A 23,595-nucleotide genomic window follows, 5' to 3' on the forward strand; every position below is an offset into this window, starting at 1 on the left:
TACTTATTTATTATGATGTTTGTTGTCCATGTCCTATTAAAATATAAGCACCACAAAGGCAGGACTTTTTTGTCCATGTTATGCTCTAATGTGAAACAAACAGCTATAATAGTGTTTGATGCTCAGTAAATATATATTGAATGAATGGATATACATCTACATATGGTAATAAGTTGTAGATAAATTTCTTGAGGAGAAGAACTGAGAAGAGAATATACTGCGATTTATCTATTTTATTTTTGATAGATATTTAAGTTTCAGTTTTGGGCTAATAGGAATAAATCTGCTATGAACACTGCTGTATCTGTCTTTTGTTAGATGTAAGTATTTATTGCAGTTGGGTTATATTACCTAGGAATTGGAATTGCTGGATTATAGGATGTATGTTTTCACTTTAACAGATTGTGCCAAATAGTTTTCCAAAGTGTTTATACAATTTACATTCCCACCAGCAATGGATGCAAGGTCCTGTTGCTCTGTATCCTTGCCAACACTTGGTATTATGAGTCCTTTTAATTTTAGTGGGTGTGTAATGATATATCATTGTGGTTTTAATTTGTGGCTCTCTGGTGATTAATGGTGTCAATTGCCTCATACGTAATTTTTCAGTTATTTTAAATTTTCAGTTATTTTCTTTATTCTTCAATATGAATAAAATCAACATTGCTTTTTGTATTTGATGAAAGTGTTTTTAAAATCAGTATTAATTAAAATCTCTTCTAAGTCAATTTATTTATTTTTGAAGGCAAAAATATTTCTTTCTCCCACCACAGTGATATTTAAATGTGGAATCTATACTTGTAGATGAACAAATCCATTTGTGAAAAAAGTACTCTTTTAAAGAGGCCTTAAAGGATTCACTAATAAATATATGTGAAATATGTTTTAATGTATTGAAAGCACTTATAACAGTGCCTGAAACATAGTAAGTACTAAAGTTTTGGTTAAATAATTAAAATATATTTAAATACGCATACATACATACACACACACACATATGCACACATGTTTTACCTGGAGAGAATACCTATTGTCAGGACACCCACTTCTCATTCTGGCTCTACTGCCAGTAACTATGTGGGTTTGGACCATTTTTTGCTATCAGTAACGTGAATGCTTTTAGTTACATGATTTCTAAGTCACACTGTAGGATTCAGTAGCTTCCATTTGGGTTAAAATGGAAAGAACACTAGGTCAGTAATCAACCAATGTAAGATATTTACATTTGTGGGCCTTTGCTTTGTTTCCTGACTCAAAACCCCAATAAAAAGTATCTTTCTCCTCCTCCTCCTCTCTACCCTTTCTCCTTTAATCGATTTTGATATAAAACTGAAAGCAATACAGTAATTCCTTAAGCCTGGAAATTAGCATAACCAATATAATTTTTTACAAAAAGTAAGTTGTTGCTAAATTTTTTACAGTAATCTGTGTAGACCTTGAGTGATTCGTCACATAACTGTACTTCACTGTAAGTACAGAGTGATTTTTTTAATGATAACTAGAAACTTTTTCAACTGAAATTAAACTGCTGTCTATAGCAAGTTGCAGAATTTTCACAGATTTAATTTTCTCAGAGTGAATTTGATTTGCATTTTTAAATCCTAAGTAGTCATAGAATACGATTCACCTTAATCTTATTTCCTTGCATTTTACTTTATTTTATTAGGGTTTTTCTGTTTGTTTTGCAGTAATATTTTCTATTGTATACTTTGAGTAGCATTGGTTTTTTTTTTCCTTCAGCAATTTTTGCACCTTACTATCAGAGCTTATTACATGTTCTGATAAAGCCTTATTGGGATTCAGACTCAAACTCATACAGACTCTGTTTTAATCTTATCTTTGCTTCTGGCTGTTGCGTCTCTTTTGGTGTTCATTAAATAATACTTGATGAAATCCTATCATATCGAAATATGAGTAGTAGTATTAGCAGTATCAAAAATATTGTTTTCTCCATGCATACCAATTGCAGAAGCAGTGAATAGCAGTGGTTAAAAGCTTAGGCTTTAACGTCATGGACTTTAGAGTCAGACTACAGGATTTGAATTTCGTCTTCTCTTGCTAGCAGTGTGACCTTAGAAGTTCTCGAACCCTTAGTTAGACTGCCTTTAAAATACAGATAATAAAGGCACTTATAGGACCATCATGATGATTTATATGTAGTAATACTACATATAAATAGTGTCTTTGAACAGCGTTTAGCACTTTCTAAGTATTCAATAAATGTTAGCAATTGTCATAAATATTAGTACCTTTAGGGTTTTGTGAAGATTAAATGTGATAAGTAAACTGTATATCAAAAGGCCTGCAATATAGTGCACAATTAACATTAGCTAGTATTACTACCAAAAATATTCTCTGGCTAGCTGGTTTTACAAAATTTCTGTGTGTTCTAGGTAAAATTGCCCAGGCTGGAGTACAATGGCATGATCTCAGCTCACTGTGACCTCCACCTCCCAGGTTCAAGCAATTCTCCTGCCCCAGCCTTCCAAGTAGCTGGGATTATAGTCATGCACTACCACGCCTGGCTAATTTTTTGTATCTTTAATAGAGATGGGGTTTCACCATGTTGGCCAGGCTGGTCTCAAACTCCTGACCTTGTGATCCACCCACCTCAACCTCCCAAAGTGCTGGGATTACAGGTGTGAGCCACCGTGCCTGACCAGATTCCTATTTATTTTCAAGAGTCATCTTAGACATTTCTTGCTCCAGGAAATGTTTCTTATGCTCCCAGGCATAATGTAATGTCTTTTCTGTTTCCATTCCTATATGTAATAACACATGCTCTCTTAAAGTAATTAATTATTTGTAGATTCACCAATGGACTTGGTACTTCTGAAAGATAGAGACAATGTTCTCTTCCTTTTTGTAACTGTGACAATACTGGAACGTAGTTATAATATTTCTTTTGAATGAATGAAGTAGAGGAGGCACTTGCCATTCTGGATTTAATTTCCTAGCTTGCAAGAAATCTTGAAGATCCATCACTTGTACTAATTTGCATTATAATTTGCAGAGGCATAACTTTGACTCAAGTGCCCATGGGGTTGATATGTAGGAGTGAGTCACTAACCTTCTGAGAATTCTAGCCAGGTACTTTCAGAGTGGCTTTGCTTTTTTCTTTATGAACTCTGTCAAGGTTCTTGTATTAGTTTTCATTCTGCTATAAAAACATACCTGAGACCAGGTAATTTATAAAGAACAAAGGTTTAATTGGCTCACAGTTCTATAGGGTTACAGGCTTTTGCTTCTGGGGAGGCCTCAGGAAATCATGATGGAAGGCAAAAGGGAAGCAGGCATGGCCTTCATGTGGTCAGACTAGGTGAGGGGAGTGGGGAGATGCACACACTTTTAAACAACCAGATCTTGTGAGAACTCTGTCATACAGCAGCACTAGGGGAATGGTGCTAAACCATTAGAAACCAACCCCCTACCATCATCCAGTCACCTCCCACCAGGCCCCAGCTCCAATACTGATCACAATTCAACATGAGATTTCATTCAGTAGGGGCACAGAGCCAAATCAAATCATTATACCCTGACTCTTCCTAAATCTCATGTTCTCACACACAATCTGGCTTCCCAATAGTCCCCCAGAGTCTTAACTCATTCCAGCATTAACTCAAAAGTCCAAGTTCAAAGTCTCATCTGGAACAAGTCAAGTCCCTTCCACCTATGAGCCTGTAAGATCAAAAACAACTTAGTTACTTCCAAGATACAATGGGGGTACATTCCAAAAGGGAGAAATTGGTCAAAATAAGGGGGCTACAGGCCCCATGCAAATCCAGAATTCCACAGGGCAGTCATTAAATCTTAAAGCTCCAAAATAGTCTCTGACTCCATGTCTCACATCCAGGCCACACTGATGCAAGGGATATATTCCCAAGGGATTGGGCGGCTCTGCCCCTGTGGCTCTTCAGGGTACAGCCCCCATTGCTGCTTTCACAGGCTGGTGGTGAGTGCCTGGGGCTTTTGCAGGCACACAGTGCAAGATGTCAGTGTATCTACCACCCTGGGGTCTGGTGGACCCTCTTCTCACAGCTCCACTAGGCATTGCCCCACATTTCACCTCCACGGTGCCCTAGTAGAGGTTCTCCATAGGGTTTCACCCCTGCAGCAGACTTCTACCTGGACATCCAGGTGTTTATGTACATCCTCTGAAATCTAGGTGGAGACTCCTAAGCCTTACTCTTGCCCTCTGCACACCTGTTGTCTTACCACCATGTGGAAGCCATCAGGGCCTGTGGCTTGTACCCTCTGGATCAGTGGCCTGAGGCACATCTGGGGCCCTTTTAGCCATAGCTGGAGCTGAAACCACTGAGACACAGGATGCCATGTCCTGAGGCTGCACTGATTAGTGGGTCCCTAGGCCTGGCCTGTGAAACCATTTTTCTCTCCTAGGCCTCCAGGCCTGTGATGGAAGAGGCAGCTGCAAAGGTCTCTGAAATGCCTTGGAGGCATTTTCCCCATTGTCTTGGTTATTAACATTTGGCTGCTTTTATGCACATTTCTGCAGCTGGCTTAAATTCCTCCCCAGAAAAATCAGTTTTTCTTTTCTACCATGGCCAGGCTGCAAATTTTCCAAACTTTTATGCTCTGCTTCCCTTTTAAATATGAGTTTTAGTTTCAGGTCATTTCTTTGTTTATGCAAATGAGCATGGACTTTTAGAAGAAGCCAGGCCATATCTTGAATACTTTGCTGCTTAGAAATTTCTTCCACAAGATACCCAAATCATCTCTCTCAAGATCAAAGTTCACAGATCCCTAGAGCAGAGTCATAATACCACCAGTCTCTTTGCTAAAGCATATCAAGAGTGACCTTTTTTTTTTTTTTTAAGAGAGAGAGAGAGAATAGGAAGGAGGAAAAAGGAAGAGAAAGAGAGAGAGAGAATGGGGAGGAGGAAGAAGGAAAAGAAAGAAGGAGAGAGAATGGGAGTATTGCTTTCTTGCTCAGGCTAGAATGCAATTTAGTAATGGGTATTGAAAACCTCTTTTATACTGATAATTATACTTAATGATGTAGTCAGGAAGGAATAAGGGAAGAAGATAACAAACAAACAGCCAACCAATATTTAATTTAAACCTATGAAATGCTATGCGATTACTGAGGAGTGATTTACTTCCAATTATATAGTCACCTTTGGAATAGGTGTGAGGTGGTAATGTATGTTTTGTGTATTTGAAGTGGAGAGTTCTATAAATGTTTATTAAGTTTACTTGTTCCGGGTCTGAGTTCAAGTTCTGAATATCCTTGTTAATTTTCTATCTCGTTAATCTATAGAATCGTTAGCTCTTCTTGTTGCATTGATCCTTTTGCCATTATGTAATGTCCTTCTTTGCCTCTTTTGATCTTTGTTGCTTTAAAGTCTACTTTATCAGAGGCGAGAATTGCATCTCCTGCTTTTTGTTTATTAGTTTATTTTTACTCTCTGTTTGATTGGTACATCTTCCTCCTTCTATCTGAGTCTTTGTGTATTGTTGCATGTAAGATGGGCCCGGATGCAGCATACCGATGGGTTTTGGCTTTTTATCCAATTAAAATATATATAAGTTTAATACCGGCGTTTGATGCTAGCTGGCTGTTTTGCCCATTAGTTGATGTAAATTTTTTATTGTGTTAAAGTTCTTTGCTTTTTGATGTATTTTTGGAAAGGCCGATATTGGTTGTTCCTTTATATGTATAGTGCTTCTTTCAGAAGCTCTTGTAAAGCAGGCCTGGTGGTGGTGAACTCTCTAAGTACTTGTTTGTTCGCAAAAGATTTAATTTTTCCTTCGCTCATAAAGCTTAGTTTGGCTGGATAGGAAATTCTGGGTTGAAAGTTCTTTTCTTTAAGGATGTTAAATATTGGTCCCCACTCTTTTCTGGCTTGTAGGGTTTCTGCTGAGAGATCTGCTGTAAGTCTGATAGGTTTCCCTTTATGGGTAACCTGACCTTTCTCTCTGGCTGCTCTTAGTATTTTCTCCTTCATTTCAACCCTAATAAATCTGGCGATTATGTGCCTTGGGGTTGGTCTTCTTGAAGAATATCTTTGTGGTGTTCTCTGTATTACCTGGAGTTGAATATTACCCTGCCTTGCCAGGTTGGGAAAATTTTCCTGAATGATATCCTGAAGAGTATTTTCCAACTTGGATTCATTCTCTTCATCACATTCAGGTACACCTATCAAACGTAAATTAGGTCTTTTCACATAGTCCCATATTTCCTGGAGACTTTGCTCATTCCTTTTCATCCTTTTTTCTGCATTCTTGTCTTCTCGTTTCATTTCACTGAGCTGGTCCTCGACTTCTGATATCCTTCCTTCTGCTTGATCAATTCGACTGTTTAAACTTGTGCATGCTTCGCGAAGTTCTCGTGTTGTGTTTTTCAGCTCCATCAATTCACTTATATTCCTCTCTAAATTGTCCATTCTCGTTAACATTTCGTCAAACCTTTTTTCAAGGTTCTTAGTTTCTTTGCATTGGGTTAGAACAAGTTCTTTTAATTCACAGAAGTTTCTTATCACCCACCTTTTGAAACCTGCTTCTGTTATTGGAACACAGGTGTAATCTATTAAGCCTTGTTCCGTTACTGATGAGGAATTGCAATCCCCTGTAGACGGAGAGGCATTCTGATTTTGAGTATTCTCTACCTTCTTACGCTGGTTTCTTCCCTTCATTATATATTTGTCCGTCTGTCGTCTTTATAATTACCGACTTTCTAACTGGGTCTCTGACGTCCAACTTGTTGATTCCCTGCACTGAAATCTGAGCAATCCACTGAGCCGGCCAAAACAGCGGTGTTAAGATTGATGGTGCTTTTCTTCCCGGGAATCTCTGGACTCTGCACCAAGAACTGGCGTGCTAAGGCACCAGCAAAACCGCCACGCCGGCCACAAGAGTCGCCCTGGCGACCCGTGGATCTCCTCCACTGGGAATCTCCTGGTCCGTGAGCAACTAATTTTCATCTGAAAGTGTGGCGTCCTCTCGTTCTTTGCGCTTTCACTGGGAGGTACGTGCCCGAGCTGCTAATCATCAGCCATCTTGGATCTCTCTAAGAGTGACCTTTACTCTAGTTCCCAGTAAGTTCCTCATCACCGTCTGAGACTACCTCAGCTTGGACTTCACTGTCCATATCACTATCACCATTTTGGTCAGAACCATTCAAGAAGTCTTTAGGAAGTTTCAAACTTTCCCCCATCTTCCTGCCTTCTTCTGAGCCCCCAAAAGTGTTCCAGACTCTGCCTGTTACCCAGTTCCAAAGTTGCTTCCACATTTTCAGCTATTTATAGGAGTGCCCCACTCCCAGTACTAATTATCTGTATTAGTCTATTCTCACATTGCTATGAAGACATACCTGAGACTGTGTAATTTATTAAGAAAGAGTTTTAATCAGCTCACAGTTGTGCAGGCTGTGCAGGCTTCTGCTTCTGGGGAGGGCTCAGGAAGCTTACAGTCATGGGGTAAGCAAAGAGGAAGCAGTCACATTCTTCACGTGGCCAGAGTAGGAGAGAGGAGGTAAAAGGGGGAGGTGCTACACACTTTTAAACACCAGATTTTGTGAGAACTCTATCACAAGACAGCACTAGGGGAATGGTGCTAAACCATTAGAAACCACCCTATGATCCATTAATCTCCCTCCAGGCCCCACTTCCAATACTGGGGATCACAATTTAACATGAGATTTGGGTAGGGACACAGAGCCAAACCATAACAGTTCTATTGTAAAATTATAATTACAGGTTGAATTTATTCCATTTTCTTAGACTTTTTATGAAACTTTTCATAACCTACATAGTCATTTCAATAGTTAAAAGGAAACACAGCATGGAACTGTTTATTAATCTTTGGTTTATTTATACGTGATATTCCTCTGTAGCAAATGTATATGAATTGTTACTTGGGCTCAATAGTATTTCTATTGTCAGTGAATTCTATCTTCCAGTTATAACTTAAGTGTTCTCTTTGTAGCACCCTCCCCTACCATTGTTTTGTTTTATTTTCATTCAGAATGCAGTATTCCGCATCTTGCCAAACACAGATCCCTCTGCCCCTTTTGTTCTTCCACTTTCCCAGAGACCTATTATCCTCTTCCATAATTTCAGCTACTTCCACCCCACTGACTTTTCCCCTTCAGCATATTAGAATGCTCCCATCTTTTTATTTTTATTTTTATTTTTTTTCTACTCTTAGGTCATGAATAAATGAAGTAGAATACTCCCATCTTAAAAATAAAACAATCGCCCTCTAATCATTGGCCACTTCTAGCTATTTCTCAATACTTTTCATTTTCACCTTAAGTGTTTTGAAAAAATGTTCAGAGATCATCTCCAATTTTTCATCATCTATGCTGTTTTCTTAATTCATTTTATCTGACTTCCACCCCTACTGCAATGAAACTGTTTTTGCCATGGTCTCTAATGATCTGCATATTATTAAAATAGGGGACAGTCTGCTACTAGATCTCTCTGCAGGTTTTCACTCTGTTGATCAATCATTCCATGGTTTGTCTGACACCATTTTCTCTTGAGTTTCTTTCTGTTCTAAGTTAATCTCTTCAACTACTGGTATTCTCAGCATTCCTTTCTAGATCTTATTCTTCCTTCACTCTACGAAATTTCAATTTGATGATCTTATTTACTCCTATGGCTCCAAAATCGCTTTTAAAGTTATAACTTCTCCCTCCCTCCCTTCCTTCCTTTCTTTTTCCTGCCTGCCTGCCTGCTTGCCTTTTTCTGAGACAGCCTCACTTTGCTACCTGGGCCAGAATGCAGTAGTATGATCAGCTCACTGCAGACTCGAATTCCTGGGCTCTAGTGATTCTCCTGCCTCCCCAGTAGCTGGGACTACAGGTTTTCATGCCATCATACTAGGCTAATTTTTTTTTTTTTTTTTGTAGAAATGGGTTTTCACACTATGTTGCCCAGGCTGGTCTCAAACTCCTGGCCTCAAGTGATTTTCCTGCCTCAGTCTCCCAATTTAACCATGGAATGCCCAGCTAAAGCTATGTCTTTCATATTTTTTTCACTTGGGATTTCTTTCCTGAGCTGCCATCCTGTATTTTCAACTGCATGTTCCACAGCAACTCAATATTGTGTGTATGAAATGAAGTCTCCTCTTCCCACTGTGTGTGCTTTTCTTCCTGATTTCCCTTTAGTGAAGAGACGCACTATCTAAACCAGCGATACCTCCTTAGTCCTTGCTTTCTCAAATTCAATGAAATCCAATCCAGTTTTACCTTTTTAGTATTTCTTGATTCTAATTTCTTCCTCCTATCCTAATTCCAATGCCTTATTTCTTTCCTCCAGAATTGCTTCATCACTTCTTAAGACTGATTCCAGTCTCATATGACATTTAATCTTCATCATCACTGCTCCCAAAATGGGTTCTTTTTCTGAAACACATCTTTGTTTTATTTCTCTGCTTGAAATATTTCAGTGCTTCCCATTACATTCAAGATAAAATATATGTAAGTGTATGTACACAGTGTATTTAAATCAATTTATGATCTGGCTCCAGTGCTTTTGTGAAACCACAACGTTTGCCTCTCCTGTGTGCTAGTCAACTTTATATGAGGTCTCAGGGAGCACTCTACTCTCAACCTTCCATGCTACCCACTTTCCCCCTTCTGACCTCTTCCTTCTGCTCAGTTCTCATACTTGAAGCCTGATGTCAATACTTCCAAGCCTCTGCTTTTCTTCCCCATCTACTCATCTGGCATTGCTATTCTTCCTATTTCATATTTCTTTTATAGGGCTGATTAATTCAACTATAATGGTTTCAGTGTTTCCTAAACTATAAGCTTTGTAACAGCAGGAATTATGTGCTTTATCTTTGTATCCTGACAAGTAGAATGTAACTATGGAACATACTTAATAATGTCTAATATTTAATTTATTTCAGAAATAATAATATCTACAGTTACAGTGGTTTCTTTTTTTTTATTATATAATGCAAAATGGGTTCACCCTTTTAAAATGGCCACAACTCCTATATGAACTTAGAGATATGAGAAAGTGCCTCAGGGTAAATGTAACTACAAATGATAATAATATGTTAAAGCCTTTGCAATACAATTCTGACATGAATTACACAGAGGTAAGCTAAACTTCTTAGGTTAAGGGCATGATCCTCCACAAGGTTGCTCTCATTTCAGACACTGGTGACAAGCTTGGGGCTTCCAGGACTACTTACTTCTGATCAGCTGGTTACAAATACATAGGGATACCCACAAACCCTTCAGTTTCAATAATTAACTAGAATTATTAGACTTACAGAATACAGGAAAGCACCATAATTATAATTACATTTTTATAATAGCAAAAAGAGTACATATCAGAAACAGCCAAAAGAGTACACATCAGAAACAGCCAAAAGAAGAGACATGTATGAGGTCTGGGAGGGCCCAAATATGAGGGTTCCATGTCCTCTCTCCATGGAGTTAGAATTCATCATCTTCCGTTAGATTGTTGTGTGACAATTGCTAACCAGGAGAGCTTACCTGAACCTTGGTCTTAAGAGTTTTTATTGGGGTTTTATTAAAGAAGTATGATTGACTGGATCATAATCATGTAGCAGAACTCAACATCCATACTTCTTCCCTCCCTGCAGATCAGGCTGGTATCACATGGCTCAAAGTCCCAATCTTCTAATCACATGGTTGCTCATTCTAGAATGATCCTGAGTCATCACATTAGTTTAAACTATCATTAGCCCACTATAAATAATGAAGACATTCTGATCATGGGGAAATTTCAGGGACTTAGAGTCTCCCTCCCAGGGACCAGGGACAAAGGCCAAAGACAAGTACATTCTTTCTTTTTTTTTTTTTTTTTTTTTGAGATGCAGTCTAGCTCTGCTGCCCAGGCTAGAGTGAAGTGGCACAATCTCTGCTCACTGTAATCCCCGCCTCCCAGGTTCAAGCGATTCTCCTGCCTCAGCCTCCTGAAGAGCTGAGATTATAGGCATACACCACCACACCTGGCTAATTTTTGTATTTTTAGTAGAGGCAGGGTTTCACCATGTTGACCAGGCTGGTCTCGAACTCTTTACCTCAAGTGATCTGCCTGCCTCAGCCTCCCAAAGTGCTGGGATTACAGTATCTTCTTTATGATAACAGCCTTGATTACCTAAAATAAAAAACAAATCTGACCCTCAAAACTAAAATTGCAAAACCTAAATTATATTGGTAATCCAGAATTTTTGTTCATTTATCTGTTTTAATCATATGATCATTAAGAAAAGACCAAAGAATTTGGAATTCGTGTACAGATTAGAAGTCTGAATGGCACTATAAAAATTGAGTTGATGGCATTAATTTCCATTTGGAAAAGTCTGCTAGAGGTTGTTCATACGGGAATAATTTATCAGAATTTGGAACTATTTCTAAATTAGATTACATATATTTTATTTGGTGAATGTTTCAGAAATTGTTAGTGTGGACAATTAAGAGAATAAAACTTCAATGATCCTTATAAAGCTGATGGTCTGTGAAATCTTACCTACATCAAACAGAGTCAATAGAGTAATCTTTATCTATTGTTATTTCCTCTTATTTGGTATTACTGATTTAATAAATTTAAAATATATTATTTATAATAGATAAGTATATCTAGGTTTTGTTTATAATTAAACAAATTAAATCTTAATTAAAGTTTCTACCTACTTCATAGGCATACTAAGTAGCCCGATTAAATCCATGGTACCAATAGTGACGCTTTCTTATTAAGAAAGCCTGAGGTAAAGTGTAATTCCTGGGAAGGAATTGAAAAGTCTCTCTAAGGCATTTACCTCCCAAATTTTGAAAAATTATGTAAGGTAAGAAAAGAGGGTAGACTAACACAGTTATTTAAGTAATGTGAGTAAAAATCACTAATGATTAAGAGGATCACATTTAGCAGAATGGAAAAATACTCTGAATAATTCTACTACTGAAAATGGCCACAGATGCTGGATAAAATATATAACTGAGCTGAGAAGAAATTTAAGAAATTTGCGGTCAGGCCGGGCGCGGTGGCTCAAGCCTGTAATCCCAGCACTTTGGGAGGCCGAGGCGGGTGGATCACGAGGTCAAGAGATCGAGACCATCCTGGTCGACATGGTGAAACCCCGTCTCTACTAATACAAAAAATTAGCTGGGCACGGTGGCGCGTGCCTGTAATCCCAGCTACTCAGGAGGCTGAGGCAGGAGAATTGCCTGAACCCAGGAGGCGGAGGTTGCGGTGAGCCGAGATCGCGCCATTGCACTCCAGCCTGGGTATCAAGAGCGAAACTCCGTTTCAAAAAAAAAAAAGAAATTTGCGGTCAAAAGCAAAATGAATACAGAAACCCAGAGAGATAAAGTAGGATTCAAGCTGCCTTTTCCAGGGATTTGTGCAAAAGCCTCTTACTTTACCCTGAGCTCAATTCACACATTGAGGCAGGTGACAAATCGTAAAGCCTACCAAATAATCTAATGATACCTCTGTTGTAAAGAGATCTATACCCAAATGGCTTACCAGCATTTTGGGCATGAACTAGAAATAAACCTGTCTCACAAAAGGGGACAACAAGGAACATTGACAGAAACAACTTTCTCTAGGCTGTAGGACAGTAAACTACAGCCCCTGGGCCAGATCTGCCTACTCCCTGTTTTTGTACAACCCATGAACTAAGAATGTTTTTTATATTTTTAAATGATTTAAAAAATAAAAAGGACAGTATTTAATGATGTGAAAATTATTATGCAATTCAAATTTCAGTGTCCATAAATGGAATTTTGTTAGAACAGTCATCATGCTCATTCATGTATGTGTTGTCTGTGGCTGCTTTCACACTATAGCAGCTGAGCTGAGTAGTTGTATAGAGACTATAATGCTTGCAAAGCCTAAAATATTTGCTATTTGGCCTTTTACAGAAAAAGTTCACCAAACTCTGGTTTAGAATTTATAATGGTTAGAAATGGTTTGAGTTTTCTTCAGATGTAGTTTGAATCTCTAACCCATGTGATAATACTACATAATCCTTTGTTTAAGTAATAAATTCAAAATAAACAATAGCACAGTTATTGTAAAGGCAAAGAAATAGAATTTAAATTACTTTAATTCTGCTATTCTTTGTGACCGCTTTGTGTTTAAAACTTTAAAACAAATAGTGCAAACTTTAAGGTATAATATGTGTTTGATCTAAAATTTATGCACAAAATATCTTGCTAAATTTTTCTTTACAATGGAAATACATCCTTATTCATTATCTCTTAATTTCTTAAGCTAAAGAACAAATTAAAAAACAATTTATTGCAGAGCGCACAAAGCACTAACTCTAAAAGAAAAAAATTAATAAATAGGGCTTCATTAAAATTAAAAGATGTTTATCAAAATATATTGCTAAGCAAATGAAAAGTCAAGCCAGAGATTGAGATAAAATATTCAAAATATATATATCTGAAAAAGGACTTACATCCAGATAAGTAAGTTCTACTACTTAAAAATAAGACAACCCAATTTTTAAAATGACTTGAATGACACTTCAGAGAAGATATATTTATGTATATAAGCACAGTAAAATGATATGCAGCATCATTAGTCATTAGAAACATGTAAATTAATATAACAAGGCTAAAATTAATTCTCATGCATCACTGGTGTAGTGTAAATGGTGAAAGGACTTTGGAAACCTGTTCGGCAGTTAAACGTGTATGCTCTATGGCCTAACTCATTTGATTCCTAGTATTTATCCAGAGAAGTGAATTCATGTGCACACAAAAAGATTTGCACAAGAGCATTTGTAGCAGTTTTATTTGTAATAGCCCCAAACTAAAAGCAATGGAAATATCAATCAAAAGAATGGATTAAAAAAAATAATGATATGGTCATGTGACAGAATACTATAAGCAATTAAAAAATGATCTACTGATACAATCTGAAAGATGAGTGAATATCAGAAACATTATATTGATCAAAAGAGACCAGACACATGGGAATAAATACTGTCTGATTCTAATTATGTGAAATTTTAAAACAGGCAAAACTAGTCTATGATAATGGAGTAAGTGGTTGCCTGCAGGGGTGAGGCTTGATTGGAAAGATGCTCTAGGGAACTTTCAGGGTGATACCCCTTTTTTGTTTTTCTGAGACAGGGTCTCACTCTGTCACCCAGGCTGGAGTGCAGTGGTGCAATCCTGGCTGACCACAACCTCGGTCTCCTAGGTTCAAGCAATCCTCTCATCTCAGTCTCCCAAGTACCTGGGACTACAGGTACAAGCCACCACACGTGGCTAATCTTTTTATAAAAATTTTTTTGTAGAGATGAGATCTCACTATATTGCCCAGGCTGGTCACAAACTCCTGGGCTCAAGTGATTCTCCTGTCTTGGCCTCCCAAACTGCTGGGATTACAAGCTTGAGCCACTGCGCCAAGCCCCAGCGTGATAATCTTGATTGGTTATTGGTTATGTGTGTATATACACTTGTCAAAACCTATCCAATTTTGCACTTAAGATCTGTACATTTCTACAGCCACAAAAAAAGAATGAAATCATGTCCTTTTCAGCAACACAGAACTGGATGCCATAATCCTAGGTGAACTCACTCAGACACAGAAAAACAAATACTGCATGTTCTCACTTATAAGTGGGAGCTAAACAATGGATACACGTGGACATAAAGATGGAAATAGTAGACACTGGGGACTCCAAAAGGGGGAGGTTGTAAAGGGGGCAAATGTTGAAAAATTACCTATCAGGTACAATGTTCACTGTTTGAGTAATGGGTACATTAGAAGCCCAATCTCCACCAGCATGCAATATACCATGTAACACACAAGCACATGTACCCCCTGAATCTAAAATAAAATAATAAAATAAATCTGTGCATTTCACTGTGTAAATTTATTGGGTGAAATAAAACCAAAACTTGACATTCACATAACTTACAATCAAAATATTCCTAGGACTAATTTAGAGCAACGATCTTGCTTAACACTTTAGTTACTAGTACCTCTGGATACCATTATACATACTGCATTGTTTTTTTAAATGGCATGTGATAGGGCAAAAAATCATTTCCAAATGGAAAGCAGCTTGTTTAGAAATAACTTATCAACAAATCATGTTCTCTTCAATTTACCTTCATCATAAATTAAATGCCTATAAATAAATGGGTAATAAAAATAAAGAATACAGAAAATCAGCATTAGACTATCAAGTTAAAATTAGGGTCATGGGAGGAGCTTACTATAAGTTAGATGTTTTATGTTCATTATCTCAGTTAACTGTAATAACCCTGATAAATAGGTTTAAGCTCCCTTTTACAGATGAATCTACTGAGGTTTAAAAAGGTTAAGTAACTTGATCACAGACACAAAGCTAGTAAGGGTCTGACACTCAGTTTTGAACCTAGTTCAATTGACTTCGAAATTTAAGCTCTGTCCACAGTACCCCATATTTCATAGATCAATGAGAAAGGGATAGAAAAGCAGTTTAGGATTTACAGCCTGAAATACAATAGGGTCTGATGGATCGATCATTCCAGTAAGGCCTAAGGGTCTCGACTACTTCACTTCCCCTTCAGATATCTCTTCCACTGCCAGACCCAGGCCTCCAAGTAATTTGCATACATTACCATTTTCCTTTGGGTGCTCTGAAAGTCAAAAGCTGGCCCATATATCAGTAGTTCAGTTACGGGTCTACTGATGTGATCCATCGATACTGAAAATAGAGAATGAGCCAAGAGGAATAGTGAAGGTAAATCAGTGCAATACATTCTTCAAAAGCAGAGAAAAATACTTTATCTCTATATTTTGATAAAGAGTAGTGGAAGAGAAAAGCAGAAAAACAAAGGACAAATGGGAAAGTAGACGTAAAGGCAATTGAAGGTGTACTGCAACAGGTGTATTTTTCTATAAAGTGTAGCTTTTTAAAGAAAAAAAAAACCTATGCTCTAATGAAAAGCAATGGAAAGAATTATGACTTTAAATAGTTGCTGACCCTGAGTCCAAATATTGTTATTTGTGCAGATCTTGAAACGAAGTAGAGAAATTGTGGCTCACTGTTATTTTAGGGAAAGTAGTAAGAATTAAATAAATGTTTTGAATGTTTACACTAATGTGGAATATATGAACCATGCATCAGCATGCTTTGAGGAAATGCTTAGTTCTCAGTGTGAAGCCTGCCCCCAGATAAAGCATTCCAAATTTATTCCTAACTTGTTTGCTCACTAGCCTTAGACATTCTTCTGGAGACTCAATGTTACCATCTGTTAAATGAGAAGTTTGGACTATACATGTTCTACTAATAGTAACCACTACCTTTTATTGATTTTCTTCCATGTACTAGGAACCACACTAGATGCCCTGAGTTTTCTCACTTGTGTGTATCTCTCTGTGTGTGTGTAATATTGCCTATCTTATTAATGAGGAAACTAAAATTCAGAGTGTTTAGGTCGGAGATTTGACCCTGACTCTATTTGGTTCCAAACCTTTTAACCACTGTGTTAAAAGGTTTTGCTTCTCTGTGGGTCCTTCAACCTTAATATGCTAAGATTCTATTTCCTTGAGTCAGATCAATAAACAGATGAAAGTTAGATGTAAGTCCTTGAAAGTTAGAGGAATTGATTATTGTCTTACTTTTATCTTTATCTTCAATGCCAAGTACATTTTAGGCCTGGCTGAATTCAAGTGAGAGGAACCAAACAGATTAATCATAATCTTTGTAAGGAGGATTGTATTTTATCATTGCACTCTGGTGGCCACCACTCATGTGGTCTTCTTTCCACCACGTTCAGCATGGTATTTTGCATGTCATGTACACTTGCAATTTTTGACTGATTACAAATAGAAAAAGGCTCAAAAATGATCAGTTCTTTTTGGTAGAAAATTAGATTCAGTGCTTTCATCCAAACACAACAGCTGTTTAATGTGGTGGGCTGATAATTAATAGCCACAAGTTTGAGGTTAAGAGTCACTTTTCAGAGCCAGGAGAGGCTCAGAAAGGTCATTCTTAAGTCACAAAAGAAATATTTTGTAAACTTTTATTTATAGAGCCGATGGACTTTCTCATGAATGCTAGAAGAAATCTCTCAAAGAATTGTTTTAGCCTTAGGGAGGCCCAAATAATTTGTGTATATATTTTTAGTTAAGAAGAATCATACATAAAATTATTGTCTTACTGAATAGATATTAAGATTATGTGTCAAAAAACTTTTTACCAACTGTGAAAGTTTGGTATTTTAGATGGCATTTTTATTCCAAATAATAGTTCTTCTTAACTTCATTAGAGACAAATGAATATTTGCCTTGATAAAACAACCAATGTAAGTTCTATTTAATCTTGATGAAATAATCCTATGCACCCGTTTGTCCTAAGTGTACTCTATATGAAGTGTGTTTGTTTGTAATCAGCCAAACTTTAAGTATGGCCGCTTAACAAAACTGGGCATGTCACAGATATCAGTTGGAATCTTTTCTGATACCAGAAAAAATATACAGATTACCATCAACTTTTAAAGTAATATTATTTGATAATGAATATATTTCCATGTCTTTCTACAAAAAAAATTAAAAACTTTTCTAGGGATTCTCTAATATACCTTAAAGTATTACTAATAATGTCTAATTTGTCATCTGTGACATGAAACTAATTTTCATAATGCTTGGCATCTAAACAGCCGTGACTGCACCTGTTGCTGGGCTATCCCCTCAGGGAGTGGTTTTAGTGCTGGGGAAGACCCAAATAATTTGGTAGTAGAAGGAATGGAAAATGATTTAGAACACTTCAATTATTGTTTCTACAAACATATTGCAATAATGTCTTTCTATCAACTCAGTGCTATTTTGCTTTCTTCTCTAAACTATACTGAAGCAGAACTTGCTAGGTCACAATTAACTAACTGTCAAATTCCATGAAGAGATTTAGGCTCTTAACTTATGTGACCTCTTAATAGGGCTTGACACAGTTGATCAAGGGAAGACCCAAATAATTTGGTAGTAGAAGGAAGGGAAAGTGGTTTTTAGAACATTTTATTGTTTCTACAAACATACTGCAATCATGTCTTTACTTCCTCAACTCCCTTTCATTTATCAATTCAGTGCTACCTTGCTTCCTTCTCTAAACTATACTGAAGCAGATCTTTCTAGGTCACAATTAACTAAGTGTCTAATTGCATGAAGAGATTTAGGCTCTTAACTTATGTGACCTCTTAATAGGGCTTGACACATTTGATCATTTTGATGATCTCTGCCTTTTAGCTTCTCTAATCTCTTTTTTCATGTTCTCTACCCCTCTGACTGTTACTTGTCAGTACAGACAGTTCCTGACTTACAATAGTTCAGCTTATGATTTTTAGCTTTATGATGATAAGTAATACATGTTTAGTAAAGGTGTACTTTGAGAATCCATTCTTCTTTTCACTTTCAGTACAGTATTCAATAAATTACATGAGCTATTCAACACTTATAAAATAAGCTTTGTGTTAGATGATTTTGCTCAACTGACAGCTCATTTAAGTATTCTGAGCACATTTAAGGTAGGATAGGCTAAGCTGTGATGTTCAGTGGGTTAGGTGTATTAAATACATTTTCAACTCAAGACAATTTCAATTTATGATGGGTTTATTGGGACAAAATCCCATCATAAATTGAGGAGCATCTGTATTTGTGTATCTTTGTTTTCCTGTTAATTGTTGGATTTGTTCTGTACTCCTGTGAAAGTTAGTTTTATGTGTCAACTTGTCTAGGCTATAGTGTTTGGTTATTCAATCAAACACCAATCTGGGTGCTGCTATGAAAGTATTTTATAGATATGGCTAACAACTACAATCAGTTGAGTTTAATGGAGATAATGAGTATGCACTCAGTTGGAAGGGTTTAAAAGCAAAAACTGAGGATTCCTAGATAAGAAGAAATTTTGTCTCAAAACTGCATAAACTCCTGCCTGAGTTTCTGGGTTTCCAGGCTGCTGATCAGCCCACCTTAAAAAATTCCAGACTTCCCTGCCCTACAGGTTTCAAAATGTCAGCCCCTACTGCTACACAAGACAATTCCTTTAAATAAATCTCTTTAAAAAACACACACACTCTCATATACAGATACAGATACAGTTATGCCTTAGTATCCATGAGGAATTGGTTCTGTGTCCTCCCTTTGATACCGAAAGCCAAGGAACCTCAAGTTCATGATGTAAATGACATAACATTTGCATATAACCTATGCACATCCTCCTGTATGCATCATCTCTAGATTACTTATAATAATCAATACAATGTAAATACTATGTAAATATACCATGTTATTTGGCCAATAATGACAAGAGACAAAAGCCTTTACATGTTCATTACAGATACAATATTTCTTTCAAATATTTTCAATCCATAGTTTTTTGAATCAGCAGATGTGGAACCCACTGATACAGAGGACCAACTGTACATCCTATTGGTTCTGTTTCCCTGGAGAACTCTGATTACAAATCCTTTTATCATTTTATTCATCATGTATTCTCTATATAATTCATCTATTTCACTTCTTCAACTATGTTCATATAGATCTTTTGCTTCAGAATATTTACCCCAGTCTTTTATTTGAACTCTTAATCAGCATTTTCAACTACTATACATCCCTATATTGATGTCCCAATCCCTTTTTAAATTCAACATGTCCAAATGAAATTTTTTAAAAAGAATTCCCACCTCAACTCCCTTCTCTCCTTATTTCCAATCTCAGTTAATGGCAACTCTACACCTAATTATCCTATGTAGAGATCTCTGAGCTATTCTTCATTACTTGCTCTCTTTCATCTTGATTTAATAAGTCTCTTAGTTTGGACAGCATTTTCTTCCTTAGTAACCCTTGAATTTAGTCCTTTTTCACCACTTTGACTGCCTTGGGTTGGAATCTTCCTACTCATTTCTTGCATGTATTTTTAATTTTACCTGATTATAATGATTTCTTACTTGATCACTATGTTCACCATTGTCCTTTTCTTTCATATTATTTTGCACAGATCCACAAATGTTATTGCTCTTGTTGTAACTATTGCATCATATTGTAATTATTTGTTTATGTGTTTTATCTTCTCTTCTAGATTTGGAGTCATTCATTACATTTGTGTTGTAGTAGTTTCCTACCTCACTATAGCTCTGACGCAGCTGAAGTGTTTTGTACTTGGCTGAAAACTGTTCTCCCAAAATTCATGTCCATCAGGAAGCTGTAAATGTGACCTTACTTGGAAATAGGATCTTTGTAGGTGTAATCCAATTAAGATGAGGTCACACTGGATTAGAGTGGACGCTAAATCCAGTGACTGGTATCATGAAAAGAAGAGGGAAATTTGGACATATTGACACACAGAGGGAAAGTGGCCATGTGAAGAAGGAATCTGAGATTGGAGTGATGCCCAGCTCTAAGCCATGGAATGCCAGGGATTGCCTGAGACCACTGGAAACAAGAAGAGGCAAGGAAGGACTCTTCCCAGAGCCATTGGAAGGAGCACTGCCCTGCAGACACCTTGATTTCAGGCTTCTGTTCCCTGGAATTGTGAGAGAATAATTTTCTGTTGTTTTAAGTCACTCAGTTTATGGTAATTTGTTACTAGAAAACTAGTATAAAATTCATAGTCCTTTCATGTTCCTCATTTTCCTTGGTTTAAGGAAGGCTTAACCGTACCTTTTAAATTTTATTTTTATGTGTTTTAGAGACAGGGTCTTGCTATATTGGCCATCTTGTCTTGAACTCCTTTCCTCAAACAATCCTCCTGCCTCAGTCTCCCAAAGTGTTGGGACTACACATCCCCTGTACCTTTTGTAATAAAATTCTTGCATCAAACTTTAAGAGTCCACCAAGATCTTCATGAGCTCTTTTCCCTCCTCTTTCACTTTACTGTGGGCTTAATCCAAAACCCTTTGCCCTTCTCTTCATTCTTTTTCTCATTGTGACCATTCCCATTCTTGTGATTTTAATCACCGCTTCTATGTTAACTTATAAACCTGAATTTCCAACTATAACCTATCATTTTACTTTTAAATCCTATATTTTCAGTAACCGTAATTTTTAATTCTGTATTTTAAAGAATGTTAAAGGCATTTTTCTAGGAAGAGCCACATAGCCACTTAACCCGGGTGCTGAAGACTTTACATACATGTTAATATTCACAAAAAAACCTTATGATGCCATTACTCTTACTGTGCCCCAATTTAAAGATGAAAAAGTTGTGTGAGGCACTGAATAATAAAATAACTTGCCAAAGGTCCAACAATCAATAAGTAGTGGATACAAACCCACCACAGTGTGTTTTAAGCACATAGGAAACCAGACCTCTTTGAAAATTTGGTGAAAACTATGGTCATTCACCACAGAAATAATACAAAAAGTTTTCTATGAAATATTAGAAAGTTCATACATTTTAGAGTTCTACTTACGGATCCCAGGTTAAGAACACTTGTACTGGATTAGCAGGTGTGATAGCACATGCCTGTAGTTTTAACTATTTAGGAGACTGAAATGGAGGATCACTTGAACCCAGGAGTTCAAGACTGCAGTGAGCTATGATTATACCACTGCACTCCAGCCTGGACAATAGAGCAAGACCTTGTCTCCAAAGAAAAACAAATATTAAACAAAATCCATCTTTTTTTGTAATGATCCGAGTCACAATAAATATACTAGTAATAAGAAAAACATAACTAGATTTAATAGTCTAATTTTCTTCATCAATTTGGTTCTCTAGGAAACTGTAACTTATTTTAGCAAATTAGTAGATCTTTATTAAAAAGAAAATAGTGAACATCATGCTCATTCATTTAACACAAATGTAGTGAATGGCTCCAAATCTAGAAGAGAAGACAAAACATGTATACCAAAAATTACAATATGATTTAACAGTTATGACAAGAACAATAATCTTTGTGAACTTTGCAGAATAATATGAAAGAAAAGTACTGTGTTGAACACAGAGATCAGGTAAAAAATTATTATAATCAGGTAAAAATAAAATCCATGCAAGAGATGAATAGGGAGATTCTAACCTAAGGCAATGGAAGTGGTGAGAAAGGATTAAATCCAAGGCTTAATAAGGAGGAAAATGCCATCTAATTAAATCAAGATGAAAGAGAGAAAGAATGTAGAACAGCTCAGAGATCTCTACATAGGATGATTAGGTTTAGAGATGCCATTAACTGGGATTAGAAATAAGGAGAGAAAGGAGTGAGGTGGGAAGAAAAAAACATTCCATTTGGATGTGTGATAAATTATTATAGAGATAGAGATTCAGAAATAGATATATAAACACAGGTATTATATAGTTATAAAACCTAAGCATATTTTTAGGCAAAAGTAGGTGATAGAGGGAAGGTTATCAAGTATAATTGTGGGGGGGTTCGTTGGACAGGAGACTGGATACCTATTCCTCTGAGATAAGAGGACAGACTATATTCTGCAGTTCCAGTAACAGTTCAAGAAACAAATGACTGGTATTAATTATATATTATTAAAAATAGTATCCACTTTAGTGTTTGTCTGATTTTAAGTTGTAGATGTCAGTTACATATTTATCCAAGAGATCCTTTATTTTCAAAAGCAAATCCTAAAAGCTTATAATTAAAATTGACTATAGCCTACATGTTGGAATCCAGAGTGGATTTAATACTTTTCTTACAGAAAGTATTTTAGGCCCACCAAGGAACTTAGTCTAGAATAGTTAGAGCCTATAATTTCACACTCTTTCAAAGTAAGCATACCAAAAAATAGTTCTTTTAATAAAAGTGCATAAGTGATTAAATCCTAGTCAATTGCAAAATATGTGTTTCGATGATGGCATGTGTTTTTCAAAGCTTTGACAATGTTAAAATGCAATTTGATGCTCTTCCTTAGCATGGTAAAATTCAGCATGACATCATCCTTTGTGAGAATCTTCATGAGGGTGAGGACAGCTTAAATAAGTGAAGTTTCCTGATAATGACATGACTTTGTTTCTGTGGGTCTTGATTTAGTTTTATTTGTTTATGCAAATCAATGAATAAACATACATCCATGGAGACAATATATTCAGATTGTACATGTATATTTAAAACCTTCCTTTCCAATTTTGTCTTACAGATTTGTTCAACTTTGTTTAAATCACTATAATTAAACACTGCCTTCTAAACTGGAGAAAATAGGCTGTTCTCACATGGTTGGGCTTTTGTTAAATAACAATAGCTTTAAATAAAACTAGAATATGTTTCTTGAGATACTATATGGCTTGATTTTATATTAAAATTCAAAACATTGACATTTACAGTTGTAAGGGACAATAGAGGTTATCAATTTGTGCCCCTTTTCAGATCAAGAAATAATAGTTCAGAGCAGTTCAGTAGGTTACCCAGAGCCAAGAAGAATTATATAATGGATTCTATATGCCAAGCTCTGTTCTAAACATTTTACATACATTTTATATATTAACTTAATTCTTAAATTCACAGTTTTCTGGATGAAAAAATAAATACTCAGAGGTGAAGTCACCCAAGAACCCTCACCTAGTAAGTGATGGCCCTGGGATTTGAACCCAGGTGTTCTTCCTTTGAGTCAGTGTACTTAACTCTGCTCCCAGTTTCTACAAAGGGCAGTGTTGAGACCCTGAAACCATTTAACCTTCTGATATGGTTAGGCTTTTTGTCCC

The 23,595-nt window shown here is 36.5% G+C and overlaps 1 protein-coding gene across 1 annotated transcript in view; it reads left to right on the forward strand.

The window, feature by feature from the left end:
• SLC30A7 (solute carrier family 30 member 7) overlaps positions 1–23,165 on the forward strand; it is a 141,608-nt gene extending 118,443 nt beyond the window's left edge. Inside the window, exon 13 of the transcript XR_010340631.1 lies at positions 20,026–23,165. The gene's annotated coding sequence lies outside the window, so the exon portion shown is untranslated. The remainder of the gene's footprint in view (positions 1–20,025) is intronic.
• The last annotated feature ends 430 nt before the right edge of the window (positions 23,166–23,595 follow it).

The sequence above is a fragment of the Aotus nancymaae genome, unplaced genomic scaffold, assembly GCF_030222135.1.
Source record: "Aotus nancymaae isolate 86718 unplaced genomic scaffold, 86718_ANA_hifiasm-v0.15.2.pri h1tg000117l, whole genome shotgun sequence".
NCBI lineage: Eukaryota > Metazoa > Chordata > Mammalia > Primates > Aotidae > Aotus > Aotus nancymaae.